Raw genomic sequence first — 17,238 nt, 5'->3', positions numbered from 1 at the left:
GTGGTGCAGCGGGAGCCTGGCATGCGGTGTTCCCGCAGCAGCAGCCCCAGCAGGAAGGCCACAGCAGCACTGATGGTATGAAGTCCAGCTGCGGCAGCCGGTGCTGGAGCAGCTGCAGCTCCTGCGCTCAGGTCAGCACAGCGGACAGCCACTGGGGCTTCCCCTCTAAGCCAGCCCAGGTAGAGCACAGCCCCCCAGCGCCTGCCACTCCAGGTGAGGAGGGAGAGGCGGGGAGAGAGAGAGGGAGTGTGTCCCCCCCAACTCTGGCCCTGTTGGCCTGGCTGGCGCTGCCCCCCAAATCTCACAGTCAAACCAAGCCTATGGTTTGAGTCCCGCCCTGTTCTTTTGCCCGGGCTGCTATGGGCTCCTGTGGAACGTCCCTGCACCTTTGTTTGTACAGCCAGCCCCTGGCCTCTCAGCTGCATCCCCAGGGCTTTTACCCTGATTGTTTCTGTGGAGCAGGAGCCAGCTCCTCAGAGTGAACTCTGGCCCACTTGCCTGGCTGCTCAGGGAGAGGGCCTCTGCCTGGCTGCGCTCTTGGCAAACCCAGCCCCAGAGCCAGGGCTGGAGCCCCCTCTGGGATGCCCGCCTGGACTTTCACTGGCACCAGGAGGGCTAGATGTGCAGGGGCAGCAGGATCCTGGAGCCAGGTCCCTCTGGGGCATTTACTGGAAAGCTTTGCCCTGCCCGAGTGGTGCCTGCAGAATGTTATAAAGCCCAAAGGCCAGCCCCTGTAGCGCAGGACAGGAGCATCGCTACCTTTTAATGATGGGGAAACTAAGGCACAGGGCGGAGGCTGAGGAGGGTGGTGGTGCAGCCAGGAACAGAACCCAGCTCTTCTGGACCTCAGGCCTGTGCTGCCCCCTAAACTGTTCCCCTCCCGCCTCCAGAATGCCCTGTGCCTGTGCTTGGAGCTGGGCGTTGGTGGGACACAGCAGGGGCCGGAGGTCAGCTCAGTGGGTCTGGTACTCTCTAACTGGGGCCAGCCGCTCCCTGGGATGTATCGACCACCTACAACCCGGCCCCAGACTGGGCCCTAGGGCTAACAAAGCTTGGAAAGGCTCCAGGTGCCTCCCTGTGCTTCTGAGCAGGTGCTGAGTGACCCAATCTCCCCTGCACATGCCACACCTGGGGTCACGCACGTGCAGCTGCTCTGGCTTAATAGACTTTAAGGTCAGAAGGGACCATTATGATCATCTAGTCTGACCTCCTGCACAATGCAGGACACAGAATCTCACCCACCCACCTCTGTATCAAACCTGTGTCTGAGCCATTGAAGTCCTCAAATCATGGTTTAAAGACTTCAAGGTGCAGAGAATCTTCCAGCAAGTGACCTATGCCCCACGCTGCAGAGGAAGGCAAAAAACCCCCAGGGCTTCTGCCAATCTGCCCTGGAGGAAAATTCCTTCTCGACCCCAAATATGGTGATCAACTAAACCCTGAGCATGTGGGCAAGACTCACCAGCCAGACACCCAGGAAAGAATTATCTGTAGTAACTCAGATCCCACCCCATCTAACATCCCATCACAAGCCATTGGGCATAGTTTCCGCTAGTAGTCAAAGACGAATTAATTGCCAAAATTAGGCTATCCCATTATACCATCCCCTCCATAAACTTATCAAGCTTAGTCTTGAAGCCAGATAGGTCTTTTGCCCCCACTGCTCCCCTTGGGAGGCTGTTCCAGAACTTCACTCCTCTGATGGTTAGAAACCTTCATCTAATTTCAAGTCTAAACTTCCTGATAGCCAGTTTATATTCATTTGTTCTTGTGTCCACATTGGTACTTAGCTTAAATAATTCCTCTCCCTCCCTGGTATTTATCCCTCTGATATATTTTTAGAGAGCAATCATATCTCCCCTCAGCCTTCTTTTGGTTAGGCTAAACAAGCCAAGCTGTTTGAGTCTCCTTTCATATGACAGGTTTTCCATTCCTCGGATCATCCTAGTAGCCCTTCTCTGAACCTGTTCCAGTTTGAATTCATCCTTCTTAAACATGGGAGACCAGAACTGCACACAATATTCCAGATGAGGTCTCACCAGTGCCTTGTATAACGGTACTAACACCTCCTTATCTCTACTGGAAATACCACGCCTGATGCATCCCAAGACTGCATTAGCTTTTTTCATGGCCATATCACATTGGCAACTCATAGTCATCCTGTGATCAACCAATACTCCAAGGTCCTTCTCCTCCTCTGTTACTTCCAACTGATGCCTCCCCAGCTTATAACAAAAATTCTTCTTATTAATCCCTAAATGCATGACCTTGCACTTTTCACTATTAAATTTCATTCTATTACTATTACTCCAGTTTACAAGGTCATCCAGATCTTCCTGTATGATATCCCGGTCCTTCTCTGTATTGGCAATACCTCCCAGCTTTGTGTCATCTGCAAACTTTATTAGCACATTCCCACTTTTTGTGCCAAGGTCAGTAATAAAAAGATTTAAATAAGATTGGTCCCAAAACCGATCCCTGAGGAACTCCACTAGTAACCTCCCTCCAGCCTGACAATTCACCTTTCAGTATGACTCGTTGTAGTCTCCCCTTTAACCAATTCCTTATCCACCTTTCAATTTTCATATTGAGACCCATCTTTTCCAATTTAGCTAATAACTCCCCATGTGGAACCGTATCAAATGCCTTACTGAAATTGAGGTAAATTAGATCCACTGCATTTCTTTTGTCTAAAAAATCTGTTACCTTCTCAAAGAAGGAGCTCAGGTTGGTTTGGCACGATCTACCTTTTGTAAAACCATGTTTTATTTTGTCCCAATTACCTCAATGTCCTTGACTATTTTTTCCTTCATAATTTTTTCCAAGACCTTGCATACTACAGATGTCAAACTGACAGGCCTGTAGTTGCCAGGATCACCTTTTCCCCCTTTCTTAAAGACAGGAACTATGTTAGCAATTCTCCAGTCATACAGTACAACCCCTGAGTTTACAGATTCATTAAAAATTCTTGCTAATGGGCTTGCAATTTCATGTGCCAGTTCCTTTAATATTCTTGGATGAAGATTATCTGGCCCCCCTGATTTCTTCCCATTAAGCTGTTCAAGTTTGGCTTCTACCTCGGATGTGGTAATATCTACCTCCATATCCTCATTCCCATTTGTCATCCTACCAGTTTCCCTAAGATCTTCATTAGCCTCATTAAAGACTGAGGCAAAGTATTTGTTTAGATATTGGGCCATGCCTAGATTATCCTTAACCTCCACTCCATCCTCAGTGTTTAGTGGTCCCCCTTCTTAGTGGTCCCCCTTCTTCTTTCTTTGTTTTCTTCTTTTTTATATGGCTATAGAACCTTTTACTATTGGTTTTAATTCCCTTTGCAAGGTCCAACACTATATGGCTTTTGGCCTTTCTAACTTTATCCCTACATGTTCTGACCTCAATAAGGTAGCTTTCCTTGCTGATCGCTCCCATCTTCCATTCCTTGTAGGGTTTCTGCTTTTTCTTAATCACCTCTCTGAGATGCTTGCTCATCCACCTTGGTCTACAACTCCTGCCTATGAATTTTTTCTCCTTTCTTGGGATGCAGGCTTCTGATAGTTTCTGCAACTTTGACTTGAAGTAATTCCAGGCTTCCTCCACCTTTAGATCCCCAAGTTCTTCACTCCAATCCACTTCCTTAACTAATTACCTTAATTCTTTAAAGTTAGCCCTTTTGAAATAAAAAACCCTAGTCCCAGATCTATTTTTGTTTATCCTTCCATCTAGTTTGAACTGAATTAGCTCATGATCGCTCGAACCAAGGTTGTCCCCTACAACAATTTCTTCTGTGAGGTCCTCACTACTCACCAAAACTAAATCTAAAATGGCATCCCCTCTTGTTGGTTCTTCAACTACTTGGTGAAGGAATCCATCAGCTATCACATCCAGGAAAAGCTGAGCCCTATTATTATTACTAGCACTTGTCCGCCAGTCTATATCTGGGAAGTTAAAGTCTCCCATGATCACACAATTCCCATTAGTATTTACTTCATTAAAAACATTAAAAAACATCCATATCCAAATCAGATCCCGGTGGTCTATAGCACGCCCCAAGCACTATCCCAGGGGAGGCTCTAGTAGCTTTCTTCCCCAATGTGATTTTTGCCCAGACAGACTCTGTCTTATCCATTCCATCCCTTCTTATTTCTTTACAGTCTACCTCATCACTGATGTACAGTGCTACTCCACCACCTTTGCCTTTATTTCTGTCTTTCCTAAACAGCACATACCCTTCAATACTTGTACTCCAGTCATGACTACTGTTCCACCATGTTTGTTATCCCTATAATATGTGGTTTCACTTCCTGCACCAGTAACTCTAGTTCCTCCATTTTGTTACCTAGGCTCCTCGCATTGGTGTACAAACATCTTAATTCTTGCTGCTTGGCTTCACTCACATTCTTTACCTGATTAGGCCCAGACATTCTACCGCCAGTATCACCTATTAGAATTGTATCTACAGTACCTTTCCTCCATATGTCCATTCTCCTACTCACTGCTGTATCCTTTCTTACTTTGTTTTCTTCCCTCTCAATGTTAAAATCCAGTGTGACAATTACCTGAACATCTCCCAACCATCTCCCCCCAATTCCTAGTTTAAAGCTCTCTTAATCAGTTGTGCCAGCCTCCATCCTAGAAGTTTATTTCCCTCCCTACTCAGGTGAAGTCCAAGAGAACAGTCCTCTGTTCATGAATGCCTCCCAGTGGCCATACATCCCAAAGCCCTCCTTATAGCACCACTGCCTGAGCCATCTGTTGATCACCATAATCTTGTCACACCTTTATTGCCCTTCTCTAGGAACAGGCAGAATCCCACTGAAGATCACCTGAGCCTCGATTTCCTGAAGTGTCTTCCCCAGCCTGGCATAGTCTCCCTTGATATGTTCGAGTGAGAATCTAGCTGTATCATTCGTTCCCACATGAAGGACAATCAGCGGATTCTTTCCCGCTCCTGTTAGGATCCTCTTCAACCTATGGTCCACATCCCGTATCTTAGCACCCGGAAGACAGCACACCCTTCTGTTCTCTGGATCAGCTCTGGTTACAGGCCTGTCTATTCTCAGTAAGGAGTCCCCAATCACGTAGACCTGCCTTTTCCTGGTGATGGTGCGATTCTCTGGTCTATCCTCTGTTCCCTCTGGCTGCAAGTCCTCTCAATTCCAAGTCACCCTTGCAATCCTCTGCAACCCATCCTGTATCCCCCTGGAATTCATGTTTGGTGTCATCTCCATTGACTCTTTCCCTCTCCTTATAGGACTAGCTGCTCTTCTCTTCTTCCTTGCCCTCTCACCTTCAGCGACTACCTGCTGTGCCCCTTCTTCATTTCCAACTCTGCAAACCTGTTCCTAAGCTCTATTGTTCCTTCACTAGCCCGTCTTTTCCTCTGCCTGGTTTGCTTAATCATATGCTTCCACCATCCACTTTTCTCACCCAGCAGTCTCCCCTCAGAATTCTTTGGTCCTGCTTCCATCTGCAAGTCTGAGCTTTTCCCTTCGGCCTCATCATGTCTTTGCTCCATCATCCGCTTGAGCCCCCTTCTAAACTCAGCCAGAGTTTCCACCTGCATCTCCAGTCCTCGGATCTTTTCTTCCATCAGCTCTATCAGGTGGCACTTCATGCAGATGAAACTCTTTTCAGGTATCCCACTCCAGGATCATGTACATGCCGCAGCTTCCACATCCAGTCATCTTCATTGTGTCTTCCACTGCTTGGGTCACTACAACTGCTGCCTCTGTAACTGTCATAGACTTCCCACCTAAATCCTGTAAATCTGGGAAACACAAACCAACCCAAAACACCATCACCCACAGCAAAACAAACCCCCAACAAGCACCAATACACTGCTAGAACACTGCACACTCCCTCCAGTAGCCTGTCTGTTCCTCTGCCTGCCTCTCAGTCTTCCCACAAACTCTCCCTGTAAACTCCCACCCAAACTCCCCTGTTTATAGTTCTGTTTGCTGGCTCCTGTGCCACTGCAGCTGTCTTAGCACTGTGAAGGTTGGTTTGGAGGCAGCTCCAGCCCAGTGCAGGATTCATTGGGACCATTTCCCATGGGCTGAGCCCACTCACATGGGGGCCTAGCCTTCCTCAGCATGAGCACCCAAGCCAGCCCTCTGCCCCCAAGCCAGCTCAGGGGGCAGAGAATCACTGGCCACAGTTTGTGGGGTGGCCTCGATTCATTTCTGGACAGGGATTGAGCGAGGCAGACAGCCCAGGAATCCCGAGGCAGACAGCCCAGTTAGACAGCCCTAAGCACTCAGTGGAGCTGAGATTGCCCCACGGCTCATTAAAGATGGGCCCTGTAAGGAGCCGCTGCCAAGGGAGGGTGCCACCAAGTGGCACAAGCTGCAGGAAGCGCAGAAGCCAGGCACATAGCTCATGTGCTGCCTGGTTCTGGCAGGAGCACGCAGTGACCCAGCTGCAGCATGGCGGGAGAGAGTCATTCCCCCTGGGGGCCACGGCACAGGCCAGCTGCCTCCGAGCAGAACATTCAGTGGCTGTGGAGCGGCCAGTGCTGGGCTCCTGTACACAGGGCATCATGTCAGGGCTAGCATGCGAGGTCGGGAGTGCTGGGGGTGTTAAGAGAGGCCAGCAAGACCTGAGCCTGAATTGCCCTGATGACCAAGAGACCGATGTGGGGTCTGCAGGTAAAGAGCCCCTGGTGATTCCTGAGCACCCCTTCAGGCCAGGCACTGAATGGGCCCAGGAGGGCCCGACAGAGAGAAGGGTCATTGCCTGCATTTTACAGATGGGGCAGCAAGGCCAAGGCCAAGGCCTGGAACTGAATCCATCTTAACTGGAGTCCCAGCTTAGCACCTTAGCCCCAGAGCCACCCTCCTCCTGTTTGTGAGGGCAGAGCAGCCCCTGCAAGCCACAGGAAGTGGCCCAGCCCCAGGACGGGGGATTTGCCTTCTCAGGCTGCCCCAGGGAAGATGGTTCATTTCGTTGCTCCTGCCCTGTGTGCTAGGCCCCCTTCCAGCGGTGCTCTCCTGCACCAGGGCCCCTAGGCCTTGGAGCCACTGCAGGAGGTGCACCCCACGGGATCCCCATGTCCAGCTCCCAAGCCCCAGCCTGTAGGGTTCTCTCCCACCCCCCAACTTGCATCTCTCCAAGCTGGGTCCTGCTCCCTCTGCATGTGCACAGGGCTGTCACTAGGTGGCGCCCAAGGCTCAGACATGGTGTTGTGTGGCTCTTTGGGCTGGGCAGCCTGAGTCCATACAGGCTGCTGCCCCATGCTGGGCTAGTGCCCCCTGCTCCAGTCACTAGCCCCATGCGGGCCCAGCGCCCCCTGCCCCAGTCCCTGTAACCCACCCTCTGCTCACAGCCCTCTTTGCCCCCATTACTAGCCTTTTGCTCCCAGCCACCTGCCCCAGTGACCAGCCCCTGCCCCAGCTACCTGCCCTGACCCCTGTGACCAGCCCTCTACCCACAGCTACCAGCCCTTTCCCCCAGTGACCAGCCCCTGCCCTGTCCCCAGCAGCCTGCCCCAGTGACCAGTCCCTGTGTGATGGGTTGCTCACCCCATGGTAGTCTAGAAGGAGTTAAGGAGGCTGAGACAGGACCAATTAACCAGTTAGGCAACAGCTGAGGGGAATTAGGTGGTGATAGGTGATGGAGCCCACCTGAGAAGAACCAGGCTGGGCTAATACAAAGCCAGGGACTTTGAAGTGAGGGACCTGTGACCATGTTCAGGATGCTAGAGAGGAGAGGAGGAGAAGACCGGACCGGACCAGACCACATCAGCTAGGCTAGTTGACTGTGTGGGCCTCAGCCCTGCAGGCAGGGTTTATCCAGGCAGGTGGTGGAGCTAAAGCCTGAGAGACAGAGTAGGAAAAGGCTCAGGGGGACATTGCAGACCGTGGCTGCTGATTGAAGGGTCCCTGAGCTGGAACCTGGAGTAGAGGGTGGCCCTGGGTTCCCCTGCCAGCTGCTGGGGAAGTGGCACCACCAGGGCAGTAAAGGAGAAGACTCATTGTGGATAGAGGGACTTTGATAACCCCTGGCAGGGGGAAACGCATGGTGACCTGGCTGGAGAGACAAGCCATGAAGGGTGAGTTGCAGGAAGGGTGTTAGACCTGGAAGGAGCTAATAGCTAGGAGGAGGCACCCTAGCGGTGGGTGTATTCCATGACTCCCAGAGACCAGCCCTGGCTGTTTTCCTCCCAGCTGCTTCTCCAGTGACTAGCCTGTTTCCCAGCTACAATGTTACACTCTCTGCATGGGTTTCTATGACATCCTGGGGTGCAATCCAGACCAGTAGGGGGATGTGTCACCCCTCTCTTGCAAACTCGGGTGCCTCACAATCCTTTTCTGCTGTAGCTCCCACCTAGGCTGCTCACAGACAGCATGTAGGTCATACCCTGAGTGTCTGTGTAACTGTAGCCTCCGCCACACTCTGTCTTCCACCAGCCTCGGTTACCACTTGCAGGGTGATCTCAGCACACTCCCGGTCCTGGACTTCCCCAAAATGTGTGTTGTGTATGGTCCAGCCTCTTCTGGGCTGGCCAGATATATTGGGTCTGTTGCCCCTCTGAGGGGATCAATATACAACTATTTGCTACCCTAAACTGAGTTACCCACGCAGTTCATGACAGCGGATTAATTTTGATTAAGCTTGTTTGCTTCTTTATTTAACTACAAGGAGACAGGTTTTAAGTGAGAACAAACATAAGGTATTAAAGTCAGAAATGGTTACAAGAGAAACAAAGATAAAACGCTTCCTAGGACTAACAACTAACTAGAGTTGGTTCAAAGGGAAGTGGTTCCAAGCTGTTCTTTGCTAAGATGCAGATCGGTTTGTTCCTGCCCTCCTTCCTTAATTAGGTGATGCCCCATCAACTTTTATGACACCTGACTAGAAACATTATTCTGTCCTTTGTCTTTGAGAAACAGGTTTATCCCCTCCCCAGACTTGTCTGGTAAACACACTTCAGTTGCAATTTCAGCTTAGAATCATAGAATCTCAGGGTTGGAAGGGACCTCAGGAGGTCATCTAGTCCAACCCCCTGCTCAAAGCAGGACCAAACCCAACTAAATCATCCCAGCCAGGGCTTTGTCAAGCCTGACCTTAAAAACCTCTAAGGAAGGAGATTCCACTACCTCCCTAGGTAACCCATTCCAGTTCTTCACCACCCTACTAGTGAAAAAGTTTTTCCTAATATCCAACCTAAACCTCCCCCTCTGCAACTTGAGACCATTACTCCTTGTTCTGTCATCTTCTACCACTGAGAACAGTCTAGATCCATCCTCTTTGGAACCCCCTTTCAGGTAGTTGAAAGCAGCTATCAAATCCCCCCTCATTCTTCTCTTCTGCAGACTAAACAATCCCAGTTCCCTCAGCCTCTCCTCATAAGTCATGTGCTCCAGCCCCCTAATCATTTTTGTTGCCCTCCGCTGGACTCTCTCCAGTTTATCCACATCCTTCTTGTAGTGTGGGGCCCAAAACTGGACACAGTACTCCAAATGAGGCCTCACCAGTGCTGAGTAGAGGGGAATGATCACATCCCTCGATCTGCTGGAAATGCCCCTACTTATACAACCCAAAATGCCATTAGCCTTCTTGGCAACAAGGGCACACTGTTGACTCATATTCAGCTTTTCGTCCACCGTAACCCTTAGGTCCTTTTCTGCAGAACTGCTACCCAGCCATTCGGTCCCTAGTCTGTAGCAGTGCATGGGATTCTTCCGTCCTAAGTGCAGGACTCTGCACTTGTCCTTGTTGAACCTCATCATATTTATTTTGGCCCAATCCTCTAATTTGTCTAGGTCCCTCTGTATCCTATCCCTACCCTCCAGCGTATCAACCACTCCTCCCAGTTTAGTGTCATCTGCAAACTTGCTAAGGGTGCAGTCCACACCATCCTCCAGATCGTTAATGAAGATATTGAACAAAATCGGCCCCAGCACCAACCGTTGGGGCACTCCACTTGATACCGGCTGCCAACTAGACATGGAACCATTGATCACTACCCGTTGAGCCTGACCATCTAGCCAGTTTTCTATCCACCTTACCGTCCATTCATCCAGCCCGACTTCTTTAACTTGCTGGCAAGAATACTGTGGGAGACTGTATCAAAAGCTTTGCTAAAATCCAGAAATAGTACATCCACTGCTTTCCCCTCATCCACAGAGCCGGTTATCTCGTCATAGAAGGCAATTAGGTTAGTCAGGCATGACTTGCCCTTGGTGAATCCATGCTGACTGTTCCTGATCACTTTCCCCTCCTTTAAGTGGTTCAGGATTGATTCCTTGAGGACCTGTTCCATGATTTTTCCAGGGACTGAGGTGAGACTGACTGGCCTGTAGTTCCCTGGATCTTCCTTCTTCCCTTTTTTAAGCTTGTGTTTGTAACTTTACATGTAAGGTTGCTACACACGTTTCCCCATGAGGTCATTGATCAGCAAGTTGTTAGTTTTCAAATGATACCTCACAAGGCATATTTTGTAGCGAGGGGGTTACAGGGGTGCCAGCTATGAACACAGGGTGCATTCGATCACAGCTTCTGGCTCGGTGTCCTGCAAAGGGCACTCTGGCTGGTGAGCAGGGGTGGCTCTAGCCATTTCGCTGCCCCAAGCACGGCGGCACGCCGCGGGGGGCGCTCTGCCGGTCGCCGGTCCCGTGGCTCCGGTGGACCCTCCGCAGGCACGCCTGCGGGAGGTCCACCGGAGCCGCCTGCCGCCCTCCCAGCGACCGGCAGAGCGCCCCCCGCGGCATGCCACCCCAAGCACACGCTTGGCGTGCTGGGGCCTGGAGCCGCCCCTGCTGGTGAGACTCTCCTTCAGAGCAACAGACAACCAAATAAGCCCAGCCCCCTCCATCAGCCTCCCTTGTGTGCTATGCTGGGCTTTCCACAGGGTGGCGCCCTTCAGGTACCCCTGGGTTCACAGAATGGATTAGGATGTCCTTGGGTGGGAGATGGCACTGGCCCCATCAAAGTTGCCTGTGGTCCTATGGCTGCTCCTGTCCCGCTATCTGCATCTGGAAAGCAATGGGGCTGAAGATGCGGGTGTGGCAGAGGGATTTATTCGGAGTCCCCAGGGGTTAAACACTGGGAGTAGTGGGCTCAGGAGGTAGATTGGGAAGGACTGCGCTCCCCAGCTTTGACCAGGCCTTGGGGCCTTTTCTTGTCTGCCCAGGAGGTGAGGTAAGGCTGGAGCCTGAGGTCGGGTGCATGGAATGTGCCCAGACTGTAGCTGGGAGGGGACAGCGGGGCTATAATAGCAATAACCAATGCCCAGCTCCTCTCCAGCCATTTCCACCCCAGCTCTTCCCACGCTTCAGCCAGGAGGGCCGGGCCATTGTTCCCTGGCACAGGCAGGGAAAGGACTTGCCCAGGGTCCCCAAGCTGGGCAAGGGATAGAAGGGGAGTGGCAGAGCAGTGATCCCCCTGTGCGCTGGGGAGCTCTGGGGCTCTTTGCCCTCCCCAACGGAGGCATGTGTCTGGCACTGCTTGGGAATTCTCTGTGCGTCATCCTTGCAGTTTCCCTTCCCTCCTCAGCACAGGCTGAGGGTATAGCTACCCTGAGCATGTGCAGTCTATGGGACCGTAGATTAGCCTCCGTGCAAACACCCCTTGGCACACGTCTTGGCTTTGTGGCAGAGTCCAGGTTGCCGCCCTGAACCCTGATCTGCATGGCGATCACTGGGCAAGTGCTGTAGGCGGTGGGTATGTTGCTATAGCAGGAAAGACGTAGCCCTAGGGCCCTAACCAAGGCACCCCCGAAAGCACTGCCTACACTGTGAACCAGGATCTGTCTTCCCAGTCCCTCTCCCCTGCCAGGGGTACCCCAGGTCACAGGCTCCCTCCCGGAGGATGACAGGGATGCAGCCTCGGGGGCAGATAAGTGCAAGGAAATGGAGCCAATTGGGGCCATGCTTGCCCAGTGTTCCCAGCTCCAGCCCTTGCATTGCTGACTGCAAATCTCACCACTGTAAAAGTGACACGTGGGCTGGGGTAGGGGTCCCCTAGTGAGTGGGGAGGGGACTCTGCTCTCAGCTCCTCTGCAGGGGGTGCCTAGCCAGAGCCCAGGGTTCCTATTAAAACATTTCTAGTCCATTCAGCACGACTAAGGGCTGGGCATAAATATATGTGCAGAGGGCTCAGCCCCAGCTCACCATTATCCCCCATGGCAGAGCCATTAGAGGGCATTGGCTGGCATAGGCCTGGCACTTCCCCTGTGGTGCAGGGATGGAATGGCTGCCAGGGAGTGCCACTAGCTGCTGTGCAGTGAGTTTTGTGGGCCTCAGTCCAGTCCCTGGGGGAAGCTGCCCACAGCTCAGCAGAACCCTCCTCTGTCCAGGCTGCCTTGCTGGAGAACTGGGCAGAGTCCGGGGCGGGGGGAGGGGGAGGATGGGTAGGGCAGGGCTGAGGCATCCACTGGTGTTGGGCATGCTTGGTAGCAGGCTGGCCTGTCCTATGGGTAAACTCTCCCAAGGGGTCTGTCTGGGCCCTCTGCTGCCCTCATGGCCCTGTGCTGGGTGCCATGGGAGCAGAAGGTGCTCAGTGCTGGCATGGGGATGGGACTCTTGCCTGTTCCTGTAGCCCTGGGCATGGGAAGCCAGTGTGCCCATCAAGCAAGAGCTGACGGGGGGGAGTGCAGCCCTGCTCCATTCCGCCTCTCCTGAGGAAGAGCCTGCAACAGCTCTTCCTTTGAACCCCCCGCCACCCCGGCACAGTTGGCCCCATGTGGTGCCCATTAACCCCCCCGGGCTGTGAGCCAGTGTTCTTGTAATCGCCTTTGTCCTCTCTGTATTCACAGCCCAATAGATCATGTGAGGCTGAATTCACGTCCTGGTGCAGCTATTGAAATACGTGTCAGATGGGGCCGGCTGCCTGGGCTAGCTGGACCAACCTCCATCCAGCCGGAGCCTGTGGTTACACCTCCCCCCTCCCCCCCCCCGCCCCGGGCCGGGGCTGGCATTCCTCTCTGCTGCCCCCGACTGCTCCCAAGTCAGGTTTGCACCATGGCATCCCAGCCTGCTCCCTGCCAGCACAGCCACAGGGCCAAACCTGGGGTAAGGGTCCTGGTTTAGAGGGGTGTAAGGGAGAGGCCCAGAGGGGCGGCCTGGCTGCCTGTGCCCAGCAGCATGGGCGTCGCTTACTCCAATGAGAGCTAGATGTGCCCAGAGCAGAGTACTCCACTCTACGCCTGCTTTGCAGCTGCGGGCATGGCCACCCTTGGGGATTACCCCCTATGGCAGCCCTTGGAGCTGGTGGCGTGGGGAACTGCCCAAGTGCTAACCCCACAGGCAATTGGTGGAGCCAAGCCTTGCAGCTTCCCTTGTCTGCAGTGTGGCAGCTGCTTCCACACCAGAAACCAGGTGTCCTGCCCAGTGTGTGGAGATGGGGCACCGCAACAGGCCAGGCGCTGTCTCCACACCTAACGGAACTGGAGCCTCTAGCCCTCTCTGGGCTGGGACAGCTTTGTCTGCAGAGTCAGGCGCCAAATGATTAAAGGCAGAGACAGGGATTTGAAAATGACCCGCCTGTTCTGACTTTCCTGATTAACACCCACTGGCTCAGAGAGAAACCGGCCAGCTTTTCCAGCCACAGAGGAGGGAGGTGGCGGGAGGAAGCTTGCACAAAAATTGGTCCAATGTAATGACACCAGTGTAATCAAACTGGTATAGTCCCCGGTGTGGGCATGGTTATACTGGGGCTCTCTACTCCCATATGGGAAGGGGAATAAGCTCTGTTGTATAAGGCACCTTTCTATCGGGGTCACTGTGCCCATGCTAGGGGATGCTGGTGGAATTCTAGAAGTACCCTCCCAGCCCCCCTAGTTACATCATACAAACGCAGCCGGTAGGCCAGGGATTGTCTCAGCCTGGAGAGTGCGGGGGTGGCTGGGTTTTGCTTTGTGCACAGTGGTGATGCCAGTTGCCTTGGAGTGAAGTGGGCAAAGGGCCAGGAACAGGCTGTTTCCCAGCAGTCCATGGGGCAGAATCACACATTTTTCTGCCTGTCCAGGAGCAGCAAATGAAAATCCATTGCGAGGGGAGGCTGCCAGCCATTACATGAGTAGGGCCTGGCAGACAGTGACCTGGACTGGCACGCAGGAGCCCAGGGTTCTGTTCCCGCCTCTACCTTGGGCATGTCATTGCCCCTCTGTGCCTCAGTTTCCCCATCTGTAAAATGGGGTTGATGCTGCTGACCTGCTGGGAGAGGCCTAAATGAAAAGCCGGGGATGACAGTGAGGGTGCAAATCATGCTGCTGTGTGTCAGGCACGAGGGCCTCAGTCCTGCAGACACACGAGCCTGACTTTAGTTCTGCCACCTTCCCCCACATGTTGTGCCCATCAGGATCACAGTTCTCCTGGCCTGAGAGCCCGGGCATGGGGAGCGCTCAGGGTAATGGCTCGGGGGCTGCCCTTTGAAGTCTGCCTGTGCCATGTGTTTCCAACATCCGCCCAGCGTCGGCTGCAGGGTGGAGAACCTTCAGCTTGTTCAGCAAGAGGAAGGGGAGATGTTTTCAAAGGCACATCAGCCAAAAAAAGAGAAAAGGGCTTCTCAGGCAAGGATTGCTGTGTGCCCTTGTGTGGGGGGGAAGGGAAAGTGGGGAGGGGGCTTCCTAAAATAGAATGCTGACAAGAGAGCGGAGAGGCGTTGGTGTCTGGCACTCGGGCTGAATATTAACTGGCTGGGAAGTGGCAGGGAAAGTGGATGCATTGTCCTTGCAAAATCCAAGACAAAAATATCCAGGGCTGGAGGCAGCCTTCTGGGCAATGCAGACCCAGTTATCTCTGGCCACCCCAAACCTGCCTCCAGGACCCTCCTCAGCTCTGAGGGGCCAGCCCACCCCCCAGCACATGCTTTCTCTTCGTAAAAGCACTTGGTTGCAATATTGAGTGCCTGTGATCAGAAATGGCAGCAGCTGGTGCAGGGAAATCAGCTGCCAGTGTCTGAAATTCAACTAGAGAGAAAATCAGGAGCCATGGCAAGGAAGGAAGCTGGTGGGGGAGAGACCAGGACAGGTTTTGGCAGCAAGAAACTGCCAAGCCCTGGCTCACCCTCTTACCCTGGCCATGACTTGCTAGAGGCAGAGGAATGAAGTCCTTCTGCTGGCTCCCTGTGAGGACCCACCAGAGGCCATGCCAGTGAGGGAGGCAGTGGGGTTACGATTGTTACTGATTATGGTTCATTACTAATAATTATTAACCACTACTGATTCCTGAGTATTAACCCTTTTTTGTGTTGTTAATCACTAATATCCTCTGCCCCCCGTGTCCCGATCCTGGATGCTCTGTGGGTGGGGGCTCAGCCTGGGTTGTTCTCCCTGCCTGCAGTGAGGTGGTGGCAGGTGTCTGGGTTCACCTCACAGCTCAGGCCAGGTGGGTGAAGCCATTGCCATGGGCATGAGGCTCTCAAAGCAGCCCAATCCAAGCTCCATTAGCAGGAACTCAGGTAGAGGTAACAAAGGAGTGAGGGGGCAGCATCGAGCCCGTGTGCCAGACTGGCTTGCAGCCCAGGATCACAGCTGGGGTAGCGGGACCCACAGCAACCAGAGCCTGGGGCCCAAGCCCCGGGCACTGCAGGGAACCCAGCTGGGATAGGTCTTGGACTAGCAGGTGCCCTGTGCATTTGGTAGGCTGGGCCAGCTGGCAGGGCCAATGCCCCCTCGTTCCCTGACTTACTGCCCCTCCCCCATCTACGCGATCCCCGCACTGGGGGTGACAGTCACCCCAACCCCATTGATGTCAGAGCCCGGGAACCACACTTCTCCCCCCAGTGAGTCCTGGCTGAGCTGCCCTGTCTGCCGCACAGCGAGCGGCTGGCATGGAAGGATTGTCAGGGCAGCCCCTGGCTGGGTCTCCCCGAAACACCCCGGGGAAAAGGGCACCCGGTGCCCTGCTGCCACCTGGCGGGCCAGGCAAGCTGCATCCATTGCCAGCTCTGCCCATGCCAGGCCCGCCCGCCCCGCTCTGCACAGCGCCGGCACCATGGCAGATCTGATTAGCGCGCAGCCCTGTTCTCACCCCCCTCCCCGCCTCCGCTGGCCCGGAGACGAATCGATTTGTATTGGCATTCAGGGCCGCCCCTGAGGGAGCTCTCTTCTCAGCGCCTGGGACAAAAGGCCCACGAAGGGGGGCGGGGCGCTCCCGGCACAAAGCCCCTCACAAGAGAGCCAGAGCCCTGGCGGCTCCGCTTTGATGGCTCCCCTCCCCAGCTAAAGGTCAAACTAATAAATGTAGGGCCCTTGGCAGCGCTCGGGGCACACAAAGGAGGGGGAGCGTTGCAGCGGGGCCGGGCGGCCCCTCGGAGCGTGATAAACGCCTCTGGCAAAGGGCAAGCAGCATGGGGCCTGCGCCAAGAAAGGGCCTTTGAGCAGCGCAGTGCAGACAGCCCCTCCGCTCCCTGGCCTCTCCCAGCCCAGCAGCTGCTTCCCAGGCGGGGAACGCGAGCGGGAGCCCTTCCCTTCCAGCCCTGGGGCTGCCAGCTGAAGTGCCCGCTGCATGGGCAACAGCTGCACGCTGGGCCTGGCTGGCTGGGTGGCACGTTGGCATGAGAGCCTTTGGTCTCACATTGGACTGGCACACTGCCCCCAGGAAACCTGCTGCTCTCCCAGCATTGCCAGTGCCCCCCTCCCCTCCCCGTGTGCCCTGTACACCCTCCTCCCCCTGGACTAGGGTTCCTGAGTTTGGCACCCAGGTGGCCATCCTGCCGCACTGCAGTCAGAGGCCACCTCCCCTTGGCTCCACAGAGCCAGGAGTTCACTGCAGTCACAGGGCTGCCATTGCTGTGAAGCAGTTAGTTATAGCACGTGATGCTACCCCATTGCCCTCAGTCCCACTGCTCCCCAGCCCCACGGTTACACACTGCTCCCAGCCTGAACCCCCAGCCCTCACCACCTTTACACACTGCCCCCCCATTACACACTGCCCCCAACCCCACCCCCACTGCTCCAGCTTCACCCCACTGCTCCCCAGCCCCACTGGTACACACTGCTCCCAGCCTGGCCCCCAGCCCCTCATCACCTTTACACACTGCCCCACCCCACCCCTTTTCACAGACACTGCCCCCCTGCCCCACCCCCATTCACATGCACAGCCTCCCAGCCTCACGCCACTGGTACACACTGCTCCCAGCCTGGCCCCCAGCCCCTCATCACCTTTACACACTGCCCTAACCCACCCCTATTCATAGACTCTTCCCCTGCCCCACCCCCATTCAAATACACAGCCTCACAGCCCCACCCCCCTGGTACACAGTGCCCCCAGCCCCACCCCTATTTGAAGA

Source organism: Mauremys reevesii, linkage group 7 (genome assembly GCF_016161935.1).
Source record: "Mauremys reevesii isolate NIE-2019 linkage group 7, ASM1616193v1, whole genome shotgun sequence".
Lineage (NCBI taxonomy): Eukaryota > Metazoa > Chordata > Testudines > Geoemydidae > Mauremys > Mauremys reevesii.
The sequence above is the reverse complement of the archived record's forward strand: the minus strand, read 5'-3'. Positions refer to the sequence as shown.